This window comes from Schistocerca gregaria, chromosome 2 (genome assembly GCF_023897955.1).
Source record: "Schistocerca gregaria isolate iqSchGreg1 chromosome 2, iqSchGreg1.2, whole genome shotgun sequence".
Lineage (NCBI taxonomy): Eukaryota > Metazoa > Arthropoda > Insecta > Orthoptera > Acrididae > Schistocerca > Schistocerca gregaria.
In genome coordinates this window covers 739,995,609-740,011,697 of record NC_064921.1, presented here as the reverse complement: position 1 = coordinate 740,011,697, position 16,089 = coordinate 739,995,609, and the positions used below count along the sequence as shown (strand labels likewise).

Genomic DNA, 16,089 nt, shown 5'->3' with positions numbered 1-16,089 from the left:
CCTCCTCAGCCTTCTGGCAAACTGACACAGTCAACCTTTAGCGGCGCAGCGGTTCGGACCGTGTTTACGTCCTTGCCGCACGTGTGCGCGAGAGTTGTTTACGTTATGTGTGCAGCGGTGTGCCGCGGCAATACAAAGAACGAATCATGGCCTTGTCGTTCCGTAAATCGACACTGAAATTTAGTTTTGTTCACGAATTTGCTCGACCGAAGGCTTACGAGACAGAACGTATTTAGGGGACGAGGTAAAAATCGAACCTGACGTTCTGGTCGGAACACACTTATCTATAGCCAGCAGCGTGGTCTATGTCAAGGTCATCAATGAAATACTACTCCGACATTCACAAGGACTTCGTTTCTGTCATTCGGACGGGAACGTTGCAGCGGTTACAGTTGAACACGCCCGCATGGGACTACGAACTATCCGCGCCTTTGAGCTTCCATTCGAAGTGCCATAAGAATTGGTAACAGACGTCCTGCGTCCTTACGGAACGGTCCTATCGCATGTAGCTGAAAAATGGACGAGTTTCAAAAACGCACCCTGCCCTCAACGACGTCAGAAAAATACGGATCGAACTCTGAAATTATGTTCCGTCATACTTATACATTGTTGGTTGTGGGGCGATTACCATCTACGACGGACAACCAAGGACGTGCTCTGGGTGTGGGAAGGAGGGAGACGTCCGTTCTGAGTGTACTCGACGAAGGTTGTTCAGGTGCCACGGGATGATCCACCATTCACACCGCATCCGACTATGCTCCCCATGACCTATGTCGCCGCATTACGCGATGACGTAGCCCGCGAGACAGAAACGTACCGGAGCGAACAAACAGAGGCAGATCGTGGCGAGGCGCCAAAGGACAACGTTGCGGTGGACCGCCTGGAGCAGTCACAGGACGCCCTCTCTTCGCTGTCACTTGCGGTACCTTCAGGTGAGACACTTACGGACATCAGTAATTCGACGGCGCACGATTCCGACGTCCCCCACGAACAACCAGAGGCCATGCTGACCTCTGATTCTGAGGCGCGGCAATGAAAACAGCGATCACCAAAACGCCGGAAGAAGCTCCGCTTCACGGTGGAGAACGACCAATGTGATCCAGCATGCAATTCTGAGGCGTTTTCGGGCACAGAGCAGAGGACCATAGAACTGCCTAACGTGGATGCAAGGGTGGCCAGCGGGACGGCGACACGACCTTCCGATGACGATGCTAGAAGACCCACCGCCGAGGGTAACAGATGATGCTGGAGGAACTGTTCCCCCACACTCTCGCGGTGTAAGAGCGGAAGAGTGCATGGAATAACGACAAACCATATGAGGAGACGGCGGGGGATGTTAGTGTTAGAAAGAAAGCAGCCTGCGTACAGAAGAATTAGCGACCGTAACGTGCCCCATCTATGCTGACAGCCATGCAACAAGCTTATCGGATAGGGTCTGTTAACATCAATAGCACTGGAACGCCGGTAAAACTCAAGTGCTCAGTGACATGATAAAGGCTGCATATTTAGACACAGCGCCATAACAGGAAATTCGGGTGCTTCTTCCCCCCCTCTCGCCCCCTCCCCTCGGACTTTAATGATTATATTTACTGTTCCCATGTGACGAGAGAGGCGTTGGCCTGCGATACTATTGAAGGAAGTATTTGCCTTCTGCCCATGGTACCGCCGTGACCATAGGTGGAATACGTTTAATCAACATATACGCACCCTCTGGCTCGGATAAGAGAAGCGACAGAGCAGATTTTTACTCCTATGAGGTTACACCGTTGTTCCGGGGACGATACGATACTTGCTTACTCGACGGAGATTTGAAATGTGTACTCGACAGAAAGGACCAACATCCTAACTATGCTCCTAGCCAAGAATTTTGGGAGCTGTTCAAAGGGATGGAATTGGTCGATACATGGGACCTGAAGTATCGCAACTAACCAGATATACCTTTTTTTACGAGCCATTCCGCGAGCCGTTTGGATCGGATCTACGTTTCAAGGGCGTTAGCGATGTCGGCGGTGGACGCAGAAAACTGGCCGACCGCGTTTACACACCATGAGGCATATATTTGCACGGTTAGCTATGATAGACAGCAGGTATGGAGAAGGAGGGGTAATTGAAAGATGGACGTCTCCCACCCGCGTGATGCAGAATGTCGACGCATGGTGGAGGACGCGTGGCATGGCTGCCTCCGTCGACGAAATTCTCGCGATACTGTCCTACAGAGGTGGATCAAGTGCACGAAGCCAGCTATACGGAGGACATTAATATGTTATGGGAAGGAGGTTTCTCAACGGCAGCGCACGACCACTGACTTTTACTTTGCGGCCCTACGGGAACTGTTCGCTCAACCACCAGAACGCCAGAGGGCCGTCCACCGAGGCAAGGCGAAGCTGGTACAACTTGCGACGCTAAGGATGACGGGTACGATGATACGCTTGAGGTCGCAGGATTGCCTGCCCAACGAGGTTACCTCGATGCATTATGTGATAAAGGAAAGAAGAAGAAGACGAAGGACGTTAATTCATGAAATCGATCTCGGCGATCGCCGTCGTTTTTCAACACAAATGGGCATAGCACAGGCGTTCACGGACCATTTTAGCAGATTCTATGCGAGCAACGGGGAGGGTCAGAGGAAGCTGGGGAACGTCCTGGAAGAGATCCCAGACGTGACGCGTGTGAGCGTGGAAACGGACGTGTTATCTGAAATTACGTGCGAGGAGCTGGAGGAAGCGATTACAAGAGGTGCCTCCAACAAGTCCCCAGGTCCAGTTGGATTCCCGTTGAAATCTTACCGTGCCTGTGTGACCATTATGACACCAATGTGGTTATGCATGTTTAATGAGCTTCTGCAGCAATAAGCACCGGTTCCCATTAAATTCATGGAAGGGCTCATGATCCTGATATCCAAACCCTGTGGTGGCAAAGGCCTTGAGATTGTCGCCCCTAAATGGTGACTACAAGATCTTTGTGCGCATACTGGGCAGCCGTATCAAAACTACGTCAGCGGATCGAATACATGCCGATCACACTTGTCTTGGCGGCATCAGTAATATCCATACAGGCTTGGGAGACTCTCGTGACGTCGTCGCCCTCTCAGCTGCATGCCACCTCCAGGGGGGGGGGGGGGGGGGGGGGGGGGTGAATAAGATTGGTGTCTCGACATTATTGACCACTGCAGTGATCACTGTGGCTGTTGCATGGTACAAGATCAGCGATGGATGGTGATCAACGGAGGGAGAACAGAGTACTTTACGATCTTAAGATCAGTCAGACAAGGTTGCCCATTGTCGATACTCCTACATGCCATCGCCTTAGGACCATGCCTCGCAAGCCTTCGCCGGTATGTCCCTGTGGCATCTATCATTCAGATGTAGAACGTAAGCGGATGACATTGTGTTCCTCATCCGGAATGAGGGATAAGACTCAAACAGCACTGGATTGGCTGCAGACATATGGGATGGCAGCTGGCAGCGAGGTCAACTTTCAAAAATCACAACATGCATGTGGGGCGTGGACTAGAACCAGGAACGGAAGGACCTTTACCTGTGGTGCAAACCTTCTGATGTTTGGGTATCACCTTTCATAAGGAGATGGCGGGAACGGCTGCGGACAACTACCGACAGCTGTTTCTCATAGTCATCATGTCAGTACGACTAAAAGCCCTACGGTCGATGAATAGGCTGCAGCGAGAGCCACTCGTCAACCTTTATCTCGCTCCCATGATGTGCCACCTGACACACCTTCTCCCCTTCACGTTTACAATGGCTATGAGGATTCAGGCGGCTTTTGGGCACTATGTAAGCCCGGGACAGCTCTTTAAGGCACAGTACAACACGCTTACACTCCCAGCGCGAGAAGGGAGTGTTGGTTTAGCGAACGTGCACGAGAAGGCGCGTGCCATGTATATTAATACTATACTAAAACGGTGGCGCAATAGGAATCACTCGCTTACGGGGATGATAATCGAAAAACTAGTACCAACATCGCATCTTCCCCCGGTCAGTGTCGGCCATATATCGCCCCCTTTAACGTATGTACGCACGTACCTCGTTGAACACTGTTACGTTCGAGAGCGCTTACCGATGTCCCGACAGTCAACACCGAAGGACGTGTACCATATGGTTCTTCGACAATCGTCCGGAACAGGGTGGAACGCAAACATCCAGCTGTTAATTGGCACACAGTGGTGCGCACGATACACCGCCCCACCTTCATACAACAGTCAGGTCAACATGGTACGTTGTCGTGAACCGAAATGTCAAAAAGTACGCAATACATTTGGCGGATTCGCCCGTGTGTCAGCAATGCAGCATCGTGGATACGGATGACAGCTGGCTGGTCTGCTGCGAGGCGTTGGCTGTCTGGTTCATATGGCCCTAAGCACTATGGGACTTAAGATCTGAGGTCATCAGTCCCCTAGACTTCAAACTACTTAAACCTAACTAACCTAAGGACATCACACACATCCATGCCCGAGACAGGATTCTAACCTGCGAGCGTAGCAGCAGCGCGGTTCCCGACTGAAGCACGTAGAATCGCTCGGCCGGCTGTCTGGTCACTAGCAAGGAAGATAATGGCGTTCATGCGGCGCACTATATATACAGCAATACTTTCCGACATAGTATTTTTTTCCAGAGGAAACGTATTTTACGCGTCATAAGACGAACGCAGTGGCGTCGATCACATGTATGAAGGTCCATTACCTATATACAGACACACGTCTGAACTTACTGAACGTGCTGGATTGCTGGCAATACTTGCAAGATGGACACACAAAACTGTTATGGCTACGAAAGCACGAGGACTGGTATGCCAATTTCCTAGGAAGGGTATTTGCGGACCCGCCGTAACCTTGGGGTGCGCCGGGTTCGCAAAGATGAGCGGCGGTGCTTTCGTTGTGAAACGGACCAAGTGATGAGCTAAGGGAAACTACGTGAGTACGCGACCCAGGAAGAACTAACACTTGCACAGTTAGCAATGGAATGTTCCTTCGAATTTTGTTTAATATCTATAAATAATTTTTCTAGGGGTGCCGTAGGTGGCCCCACTTTGTTGTTATTTCATGATGCATAGTAGGACGGCAGGGAGGTTCCTTCCAGGACAGTTATAATGTATAAGAACGTACTATGGTTTTGTGAATAACAAAGGTTTTTGTTTCTCTTATCTTCCTTAACAACAAAATAAAAAAATACTAACAATCGCAGTATGGTACTGTGACCGCAAGAAAAAAAAAAAAACTGGTAAGTGAGTTAATCTGCCAGAAAGTTTCAGAAAAGTTACTGTTTATAAATTACGTAGTGAATAACATCGCAAGCTCCGTGAGGTGCTTTGCAGGTGATATGGTTGTCTGTAAGAAGGTAGCAACGCCGTAAGACTGTAGCGAATTACACGAAGACTGTAGAGTACTAAAGAATGGTGCTTAGATTGACAGTGAACCCTGAACACATATAAATGTGATGTACTGCGCATACAGAAAACAAGAAATCCGCTACTGTACATTTATGCTATTGGTGACAAACAGCTTGAAGCATTAAGTACTGTAAAATACCCAGGATTAACCTTCAGTGGAATGACCACAGAAAACAAATAGTAGGAAAAGCGCAAGACAGATTCATAGAAAGCAATGTAATATATCCACGAAGAAAGTGGCTTAAAAACACTTGTTCAACTGATTATTGAGTACTGTTCATCAGTCATGGATCCTTACCAGGTAGGACTTAGAGAAGAGAAGAGAAGAGAAGAGAAGAGAAGAGAAGAGAAGAGAAGAGAAGAGAAGAGAAGAGAAGAGAAGAGAAGAGAAGAGAAGAGAAGAGAAGAGAAGAGAAGAGAAGAGAAGAGAAGAGAAGAGAAGAGAAGAGAAGAGAAGAGAAGAGAAGATGTGCATCATGGAGAGGTTTATTATTGAGTCACACAACATACTTCTCCCCACATACATCTCGCGAAGTGAGCACAATGAGAATATCCGAGAAATTAGAACTAATACAGAGGGTTACTGACAATCATTCTCCTAATCGTCATTCGCGAATCAGACAGGGAGAGGGGGGGGGGGGGGTCAGATAGTAGTGTCAGAAATAGACGCACCACACACTGTGATGTTCGTTACAGAGCATAGATGCAAACGTAGATGTACATTTTAAAATAATACCGGTATTTGTTTTACATTCGAAGAGCCAGTGCACCTGTTCTACTAAAATATTGTTCTGTATACAATATCATCTGATAACTAACAATTAATTTACTCGTACATAATACTTATCTTACATCTATGTCTACATCTACATACATACTCCACAAGCCACCGTGCGACAGGCGGCGGAGGTTACCCTGTCTGTATGCCTGCGCATGAGTCCCAGTTTTTCATATCTTATCATTGTTGTCCTTAAGCAGTGGCAGTAGAATCGTTCTGCAGTCAGTTTCAAATGGCAGTTCTCTAACTTTTCTCAGTAGCGTTTCTCGAAGAGAACGTCGCCATCCCTCCAGGGATTCCCATCTGAGTTCCCGAAGCATCTCCGTAACACTTATGTGTTGTTCGTAACTACTGGTAACAAATATAGCAGTCTACCTCTGAATTGCGACAATCCGACCCGGTACGGATCCCAAATACTCGAGCAGTACTCAACAATAGGTCGCACTAGCGTCCTAAATGCGGCTTCCTTTACAGGTGAACAACACTTTCCCAAAATTCTCGCCGTAAACCGAAGTCGACCATAGGCTTTCCTCCCACAATCCTCACATGCTCGTTCCACTTCATATCGCTTCATAACATTACGCCCAGATATTTAAACGACGTGACTGTGTCAAGCAGGACACTACTTATGCTGTATCCGAACATTACAGATTTGTTTTTCCTGTTCACCCTCTTTAACTAAAATTTTTCACATTTACTGAGTGCTACCATACATCACACCAACTAGAAATTTTGTCTATGTCATTTTGTATCCTCCCACAGTCACTCAACTTCGACACCTTCCTGTACACTACAGCATCTTCAGTAAACAGTCGTAGATTTCTGTTCACCTTGTCCGACAGATCATTTATATACAGGGTGTTCCACTCAAACCTCCCTGATTTCATAGACGCAGGAAAAAAAAAAAAAAAAACATAGTAGATGCGACAACGAAAAATGCATCACATTGTAGATCACCTCAAAAAATTTATTTATTTATCACCAACACACCTCTACATGTGACCCATTTTTAGCATGAAGAATATCGAGCCTATATTCAATTTCTTGCCAATTCTTTGTAACATTTCATCTGTTATTGTTGCAATCGCAACTTAGGAATATCGTCCACTCTGGTCACATACACATGGTCTTTCATGAATTCCCACATGAAGGAATCAAGCGGCGTACTGTCAGGTGATCGTGGTGGCCGGCCAATGGGACCTCCACATCTGATCCAACAGTTGGGAAATTTCCTATCGAGGAATTTGCGAACAACCGTTGACCAATGCGGCGGAGCTCTATCTTGTTGAAAAGTGATGTTGGGTCACAAGTCTTGTCTCTGAGGGTATACAGACTGCTCCAACATGTCCATATACACTGATCCATTCACTGTTTGTTCCACAAAGAAGAATGGTCTGACAATCCTGTCGTGCTTTAGCCCGCACCAGGCAGTTAGTTTAGGGCTGTCATGAACATGTTCAATGACAATGTGCGGATTTTGCGAACCCCAAATCCGAACATTATGCCTGTTAACCCTTCCTGATAGATGAAAGGTTCCTCATCTGAGAATAAACATTGTTCCAGGAAGCTGGCATCCATATCAATACACTGCAGCATATCCGCAGCAAATTGCTGTCGGCGTGGCTTGTCGTTCGGCCTCAGATATTGCAGAGTTTGCACTTTGTAAGCGCACATAATAAGATGCTAGTAAACTACTCGATGCAATGTTGATTGAGGTACATCAAGTTGCCTAGCTGCTTGGCGAATTGACTTACATGGGCTTCTGAGAAAGGTTTGTCTGATGTCCACCACTGTCTCTACTGAAACTCCGTAACGGCACCACCAGAATGTTTCAGAACACTTACTGTTGCCAGAAACTTCTTATACCATTCCTTAATGGTTTTCACATCGAGTGGATCACATTCATACACACGACGATAATTTCTTTGCACACTAATGGCGATTTTGTTTCTGCAAATCATACTACACCTTGTGTGCACTGCTGTGGAGTCGCCATTCTCACTTCATGTGATCATGCTGCACTCCGGCGACGATACTTTGCACTTCTGGAGTACAAATTCTTTGAGATGCTCTACAATGTGGTGCATTTTTCATTGTCGTATCTACTGTGGCTTTTCTCTCCTGGGTCCTTAAAATCAGGGAGGTTTGAGTGGGACACCCTGTATATACAAAATAGCTGCTTTCCTATGGAGTATAAATTCTTTGAGATGTCCTACAATGTGGTGCATTTTTCACTGTCGTATCTACTGTGGTTTTTCTCTCCTGGGTCCCTGAAATCAGAGAGGTTTGAGTGGGACACCCTGTATATACAAAATAGCTGCGTTCCTATGGAGTATAAATTCTTTGAGATGCACTACAATGTGGTGCATTTTTCACTGTCGTATCTACTGTGGTTTTTCTCTCCTGGGTCATTGAAATCAGGGAGATTTGTGAGGGACATCCTGTATATACAAAATAGCTGCTTTCCTATGACATTTCCTGGGGCACTCCTGGCGATACCCTTGTCTCTGATGAACACTCGTCTTCGAGGACAACATACTGGGTTCTATGCTTAAGACATTTCCGAGTCACTCACATATGCTTGTACCTCTGCTAAGAGTCTGGAGTGGGGCACCGTGTCAAATGCCAGCTGGAAATCTAGAAATATGGAATCTGCCTGTTGCCCTTCATACGTGGTTCGTAGTATATCCTGTAAGAAAAGGGTAAGCTGAGTATCACACGAGCGAGCTTTGTAAAACGGTGCTGATTCGTGGACATAAGCTTTTCTGTTCAAGAAAATGTATTATATTCAAACTGAAAATATGGTCAAAGATTCGGCAGCAAACCGATGTTAGTGATATTTGCCCGTAATCTTGAGGGTCTGTACTTTTACCCTTCTATTATGCAAGAGTCACTTGCACTTTCTTCCAGTCGCTTGGGATTTTGAGGCGGGCGAGAGTTTCACGATAAATGCAAGTTAAGTAAAGGACCAATGCCGCAGGGTACTTTAGTAAAACCGAACTCGTATTCCATCCTGACTTGGCGCCTTATATGTTTCTCTACACCACGGATGCTTATTGCTATGTCATCCATACGGGAGCCTGTTTCATGGTCAAATAACGGTGTGATTATACGATTCACCTGCCGTGAGTGATTTCTTAAACGCGAAATTTAAAATTTCGGTTTTTGTTTTGCTGCCTCCAAAAACCACAACAGAATGGTCAATGACTGACTGGATGGAAGCCTTAGACCCGCTTAGCGATATTACATAGGACCAGAATTTTCTCAGGTTCTCTGCCAAAGGCAAGTGTCTCCACTAACCTTTGCCTGTCGTCATCTTCTGTTTCTCCTTTGAACCAAGAGTGCAACAGTCTTTGTTCCCTCAGCATTTCCCAGATTTCGTTGTTAAACCACGATGGGTTTTTTCCGCCCTTAATTCACGTACTAGGCACATAGTTCACGAGACCAGGTTTACAATCTGTTTAAACTTTGTCCATATTTCCTCTACGCCAGTATAAGTGATGTCAATCCACTGTCTAAGTGAGGTGCCTACAAACTGCTTATCTGTTGTTTTTAGCAGAAACACGCTCCTAGTTTCCTGATTGACAATTAACTTTCACAAACACAATTGCTATAACAGCATCACAGTCACTAATCCCCGTCTCTATAGTTACGCTGTCGATAAGGTCCGGCCCGTATTTTGCAGAGTACTTTATGGTTCCTGGCATTTGATATGTGTCCTAATTTCAACTAAATAAATAAGTCGAAAAGAATTCTCAGGTTCAGTTTTAACCAACGTTTTTATATAGGCACAAGTAGGTATTCTCGCTCTTTCTCACACGATTTTGTGGCAATTATGGATGCGTCTTCCTCGATGTACATCTACATCTATTCTCTGTAAACCACCTTAGGGTGCGTGGAGATTGTTCCTTCTGGTTGCCGTATTACAAATATATACAAACTTCAGTATAAACTTTCCCAACGCGATAAAACCCTTACGATGTTCTCTCTGTAGATCCTTTACAGTCCCACGGAATTTCATTATGGCGAGTTGGTTCAAATGGTTCTGAGAACTATGGGACTAAACATCTGTGGTCATCAGTCCCCTAGAACTTAGAACTACTTAAACCTAACTAATCTAAGGCCATCACACACATCCATGCCCGAGGAAGGATTCGAACCTGCGACCGTAGCGGTCGCGCGGTTCAATACTGTAGCGCCTAGAACCGTTCGGCCACTCCGGCCGGCTTATGGCGAGGGGACTTGCATTTTACGTAGGTATTCTGTTATCGTGAACTGGTTAGTTCTACGATTTTTCGATGTATTTCATATGGGTTTCAATTCTTCCTAGCCGCTGCAAGTTCTAGCAGTAACCTGACTTGAATGTGTTGCTCGGATGGCCAGAAGCTGTCAGCCTCTCACTTTACTCCAGACAAAATTCACGATCATACGTAAGTAATACGAGGCGTGTTTTTTTAAGTAAGTAACGCTTTGAAATTTAATAAAAGACGTGCCAAGATATCTCAATAATTTTATTTTTACATGAAAGCCTGTACCTTAATCTACGCACTGACGCCATTACAGTCTGATTCTTCCTTGTTTACGTTGTGTACCGAGTGTTTAAGATGTCTTCGATAATCGTGAGTCCCACCGACTGTGCAGTACAGGCTGTTACAAGATTTCTTAGTGCTAAAGGCCTAAAAGCTATCGATATTCATCGTGAGATCTGTGCAGTTTACAGAGAAAACATTATGAGTGATGGAATGATAAGAAAGTGGGTGAGGCATTTAAAGACGGCCCCACAAATGTGCATGATGAACAACGGAGTGGGCGTCCTTCGGTCGTTAATGGAAGTTTGGTACAGGAAGTGGACAATAAGGTGAGAGAAAACAGACGATTTACGATTTCATCCTTGCGGGATGACTTTCCTAATGTTTCTCTTAGTGTTTTGTATGGCATTGTGACCGAGCACTTGAATTGCTGAAAGTTGTGCGCAGGCTGGGTACCGGAAATGTTGACATATGTGCACAAAACCAAACGTTTAGACAGTGCATTGGCTTTCCTTGAGCGGTACCACAACGACGGTGATGATTTCTTAAGCCAAATTGTTATGGGCGATAAAACATGGGTGGCCTACATCACACCAGAACCCAAGCAACAGTCCATGGAAGTTGAGCAAGGGCATCGTTTTGCTGCAAGACAATGCCCGTCGGCATGTGGCGAATCAGAACAAAGATCTCATCACATATTTTCGGTGGTTAACTCTAGATCATCCTCCGTACAGCCACAGTCTAACATAATAGACTGTGGTGCAGCCCCGACCTTGCGCCCAGGTGACTACCGCTGTTCCTGCACTTGGAGAAACACCTGTGCCATCAGCGTCTCCAAGACGATGACGAAGTCAACACTGTGGTGATGCAGTGGTTAACAAGTCAGGCGGCAGACTTCTATGAGGAGGGTATTCAAAAACTGGTACAACGTTATGAAAAGTGTCTTAATGTTGGCGAAAACGTAGATTAAGGTACATGCTTTCATGTAAAAATAAAATTATTGAGATATCTTAGCACATCTTTTTTTAAATTTCAAAACGGTACTTACTTAAAAAAACACGGCGCGTACTTCAATAACTATACGTTATAGCAGCTACGGTCGACAAATGATTTGCTTATGCTAAGACAGAAATGCAACATCGGTTCATTGAACAAGTGCGAGTTCTCATCTGTATGCATCAAATTACAAATTTCTACGTACCTTGTCCTTTTTCTGCACAGTGGACTGGGAGTTCGCGTCCGCTGCTGTTGCCGTGGCACTGTGCGAGCTGAGATGTCCGACTGGATGGTAAGGCGGCGGAGGGAGATATACACGGCGCTACGATTTACAGCGACCTTCACTAGCCTGTTGGCCTCGCCCGCTGCTGGGACGCACCACAGCCAAACAGAATCCAGTTCGACTCGAAGATCGGCTTGCGGAAAAGAAAAATCGAGTCCTCGAACAAAAGATGGATAGGGAGCCAGCATAATTTAGTAAAACTGGTTAAGAGAATTATATTTGCGCAGGCGACGCTCCAGTCATACAGTGGAGACATATGGACGAGCGACCGGACCCCTTTGGAGAATTTTTATATTTTGGCTCCTCTGGTGAAAGGAGTCATATGGTTTTCAACTAAGCAGGGTGACATAATGGTTATGACACTGGGCTAGAAGCGGATTCAGATCGTCCGTAGTCCCCCACAAAATACCAAGCAATATAAGAATACATTTTGAATTTGTTTTAAATAAATTAATAATTTTATCTAGTTTTAATATTTTACCTTCGATAAAATTTGTATGCAATATGTGTATCTATTAGCAATGCTTTATCTTCAATAAAATTTGAATATCTTATATATACACTACTGCCCATTAAAATTGCTACACCACGAAGATGACGTGCTACAGACGAGAAATTTAACCGACGGGAAGAAGACGCTGTGATATGCAAATGATTAGCTTTTAAGAGCATTCACACAAGGTTGGCGCCGGTGGCGACACCTACAACGTGCTGACATGAGGAAAGCTTCCAACCGATTTCTCATACACAAACAGCAGTTTACCGGCGTTGCCTGATGAAACGTTGTTGTGATGCCTCGTGTAAGGCGGAGAAATGCTTACCATCACGTTTCCGACTTTGATAAAGGTAAGATTGTAGCCTATCGCGATTGCGGTTTATCGTGTCGCCACATTGCTGCTCGCGTTGGTCGAGATCCAATGACTGTTAGCAGAATATGGAATCGGTGGATTCAGGAGGCTAATAAGGAACGCCGTGCTGGATCCCAACGGCCTCGTATCACTAACAGTCAAGATGACAGGCATCTTGTCCGCATGGCTGTAACGGATCGTGCAGCCACGTCTCGATCCCTGAGTCAACAGATGGGGACGTTTGCAAGACCACAACTATCTGCACGAACAGTTCGACGATGTTTGCAGCAGCACGGACTATCAGCTTGAAGACTATGGTTGCGGTTACCCTTGACGCTGCATCACAGACAGGAGCGCCTGCGATGGTGTACTCAACGACGAACCTGGGTGCACGAATGGCAAAACGTCATTTTTTCGGATGAATCCAGGTTCTGTTTGCAGCATCATGATGGTCGCATCCGTGTTTGGCGACATCGCGGTGAACGCACATTGGAAGCGTGTATTCGTCATCGCCATACTGGCGTATCACCCGGCGTGATGGTATGGGGTGCCATTGGTTACACGTCTCGGTCACCTCTTCTTCCCATTGACGGAGCTTTGAACAGTGGACGTTACATTTCACATGTGTTACGACCCGTGGCTCTACCCTCAATTCGATCCCTGCGAAACCCTACATTTGAGCAAGATAACGCAGGACGGCATGTTGCAGGTCTTGCACGGGCCTTTCTGGATACAGAAAATGTTGGACTGCTGCCCTGGCCAGCACATTCTCCAGATATCTAAAAACTGAAAACATCTGGTTAATGGTGGCCGAGCAACTGGCTCGTCACAATACGCCATCACTACTCTTGATGAACTGTGGTATCGTGTTGAAGCTGCATGGGCATTTGTACCTGTACACACCATCCAAGCTCTGTTTGATTCAATGCCCAGGCGTATCATGGCCGTTGCTACGGCCAGAGGTGGTTGTTCTGGGTACTGATTTCTCAGGATCTATGCACCCAAATTGCGTGAAAATGTAATCACATGTCAGTTGCAGTATAATATATTTGTCCAATGAATACCCGTTTATCATCTGCATTTCTTCTTAGTGTAGCAATTTTAATGACCAGTAGTGTCAATTGTAATTTCTCTTTCCATCCAGTGTTATCCCCCTTTATAGCAACGCCCTCTTCTATAAACATTAGCTTCCTTCTTGCGCAACATTTCGCGTCTTGAGCGGCAGCTCTCACCACAAACATGTCACTCTGGTGTGTCTCAAGTCAGCTGTTCCTCAATTAATATAAAAATCACAAAGCCTTAAGTCATATTTGAAAGAGAATTCACAAAGTTCCAAAATCCCTCACATTCACTTGTTGTGAAACTTAAATGCTTAACTTAGACGCAGACTTTATGTGGTATAGCATGTTTTTCAATCAAAAGACAGCTCTTACACCCGTTTTATTCTCCTGCAGGCACAGAACACTGTCCGGTTAAGCTTCCATAGCGCGCCTAATACCAAAGTATTATTTCCAAAATACGACGTACCGAAGCTCATGTTACTGCAACTGGTTCTTTGGCAAACAATACTTCATTAATACACTGTACTGTACAGTCTGTACATACAACTTCTATTAAGTTCAGGGCCAGTTGTGCATTCTTTGCAGTTGTTGGCAATGCACTAGTAATCCAATCGTAGCCCATCGAGCAGCCACCACTTAGTTTGCATACAGCGTTCACTTTAGTGGTTTTTTTGCGTGCTTCTGTGAAGGAGTGAATAACAGCTCTCTCTTTTGGGTATTGAAAATTAATCTTTTCGTACTTGTCTGCGTATTTTGCGAGGTTTAGTGGGGCTGTGTGGTTCAGTTGTCTCCAATGGGATCATACACTGTGGTATTCAAACTAATCTCCAAGTTGTTGACAGCTTAATCTTAGAGGAGAGTGATCTGAATTTGTACAGTAGTGTTCCAGTCCTTAGCGGAGAAACATCAGTATATAGTTTTATATTAAATGCCTGTCTCAGTCCTTTGATACATGTTTCTACTTATCAATAGCTGTTGCGGCCCACAAACCTAACATCAATAGCTGTTTTCATTTGGTCAGTACTGAATAGTTCTTCTCATAACATATGTAGATAAGTGTAATGTGCTGTGAATACATAGAAAGAAAGATCCTTTATCACTTAGCTACAATATAGCAGGTCAGCAACTGGAAGCAGTTAGTTGCACAAATTATCTACGAGTAGGCATAGGAGTGATTTAAAATGGAATGATCATATAAAGATGATTGTCGGTAAAGCAGATGACAGACTGAGATTCATTGGAAGAATCCTAAGGAAATGCAATCTGAAAACAAAGGAAGTAGGTTACAGTACACTTGTTCACCCACTGCTTGAATATTGCTCAGCAGTGCGGGATCCGTAGCAGATAGGGTTGATAGAAGAGATAGAGAAGATCCAATGGAGAGCAGCGCACTTCATTACAGGATCATTTAGTAATCGTGAAAGCATTGCAGCGATGATAGATAAACTCCAGTGGAAGACTTTGCAGGAGAGATGCGCAGTCGCTCGGTACGGGCTTTTGTTGAATTTTCGAGAACATACCTTCACTGAGGAGTCAAGCAGTGTATTGCTCCCTCCTATGTATATCTCATGAAGAGACCATGAGGATAAAATTAGAGAGATTAGAGCCCACACAGAGACATGCCGACAATCTTCATTCCCACGAGTAATACAATACTGGAATAGAAGGGAGAACTGATAGAGGTACACAAAATACCCTTTGCCACACTCCGTCAGGTGGCTTGCGGAATATGAATGTAGATATTTTCCGTAGGATACCACCATCCTGTATTCAACAGCATGCCCATGCCACCGATTGCTCAACAACAATCCCACTTTGGCCACCTCCAGCACTCGCCCGTGTACCTGCAGGGTTTTAAACTTCATGCAGCATAATGAGAACCTCACCTACTCCCACCCAGTGCTCTGCACTGTGTGGAAGTGCTCTATGGGACCTACATACAAAGTAATGCTGCTGCCAAGTGATATCTCTTCACAGAGTACAGTCTTCGACTCTGTTGTGCATAGAGACAGTGCAGTGTGTTTGTTTCCTTGTAACATGGACATGTTTTGCTACTGTGTATCAATTGTAAATCAACAGTCATTATTCCACTACCCCATGTTGAGTCTCTTATTATTGTCTCCTGTATCATATAGGACTACAAGGTATTTGGGTGTAACACTAAGAACCAATATGTAATGGAGCAACCACA

At 45.4% G+C, this 16,089-nt stretch overlaps 1 protein-coding gene across 2 annotated transcripts in view; it reads right to left on the bottom strand.

The window, feature by feature from the left end:
- Positions 1-12,136, bottom strand: part of LOC126334905 (probable imidazolonepropionase) — a 149,508-nt gene extending 137,372 nt beyond the window's left edge. Inside the window, exon 1 of one of the 2 annotated variants that reach the window (XM_049997616.1) lies at positions 11,912-12,136. The gene's annotated coding sequence lies outside the window, so the exon portion shown is untranslated. The remainder of the gene's footprint in view (positions 1-11,911) is intronic. The other variant, XM_049997615.1, reaches the window with a different exon arrangement.
- Between the last annotated feature and the right edge of the window lie 3,953 nt (positions 12,137-16,089).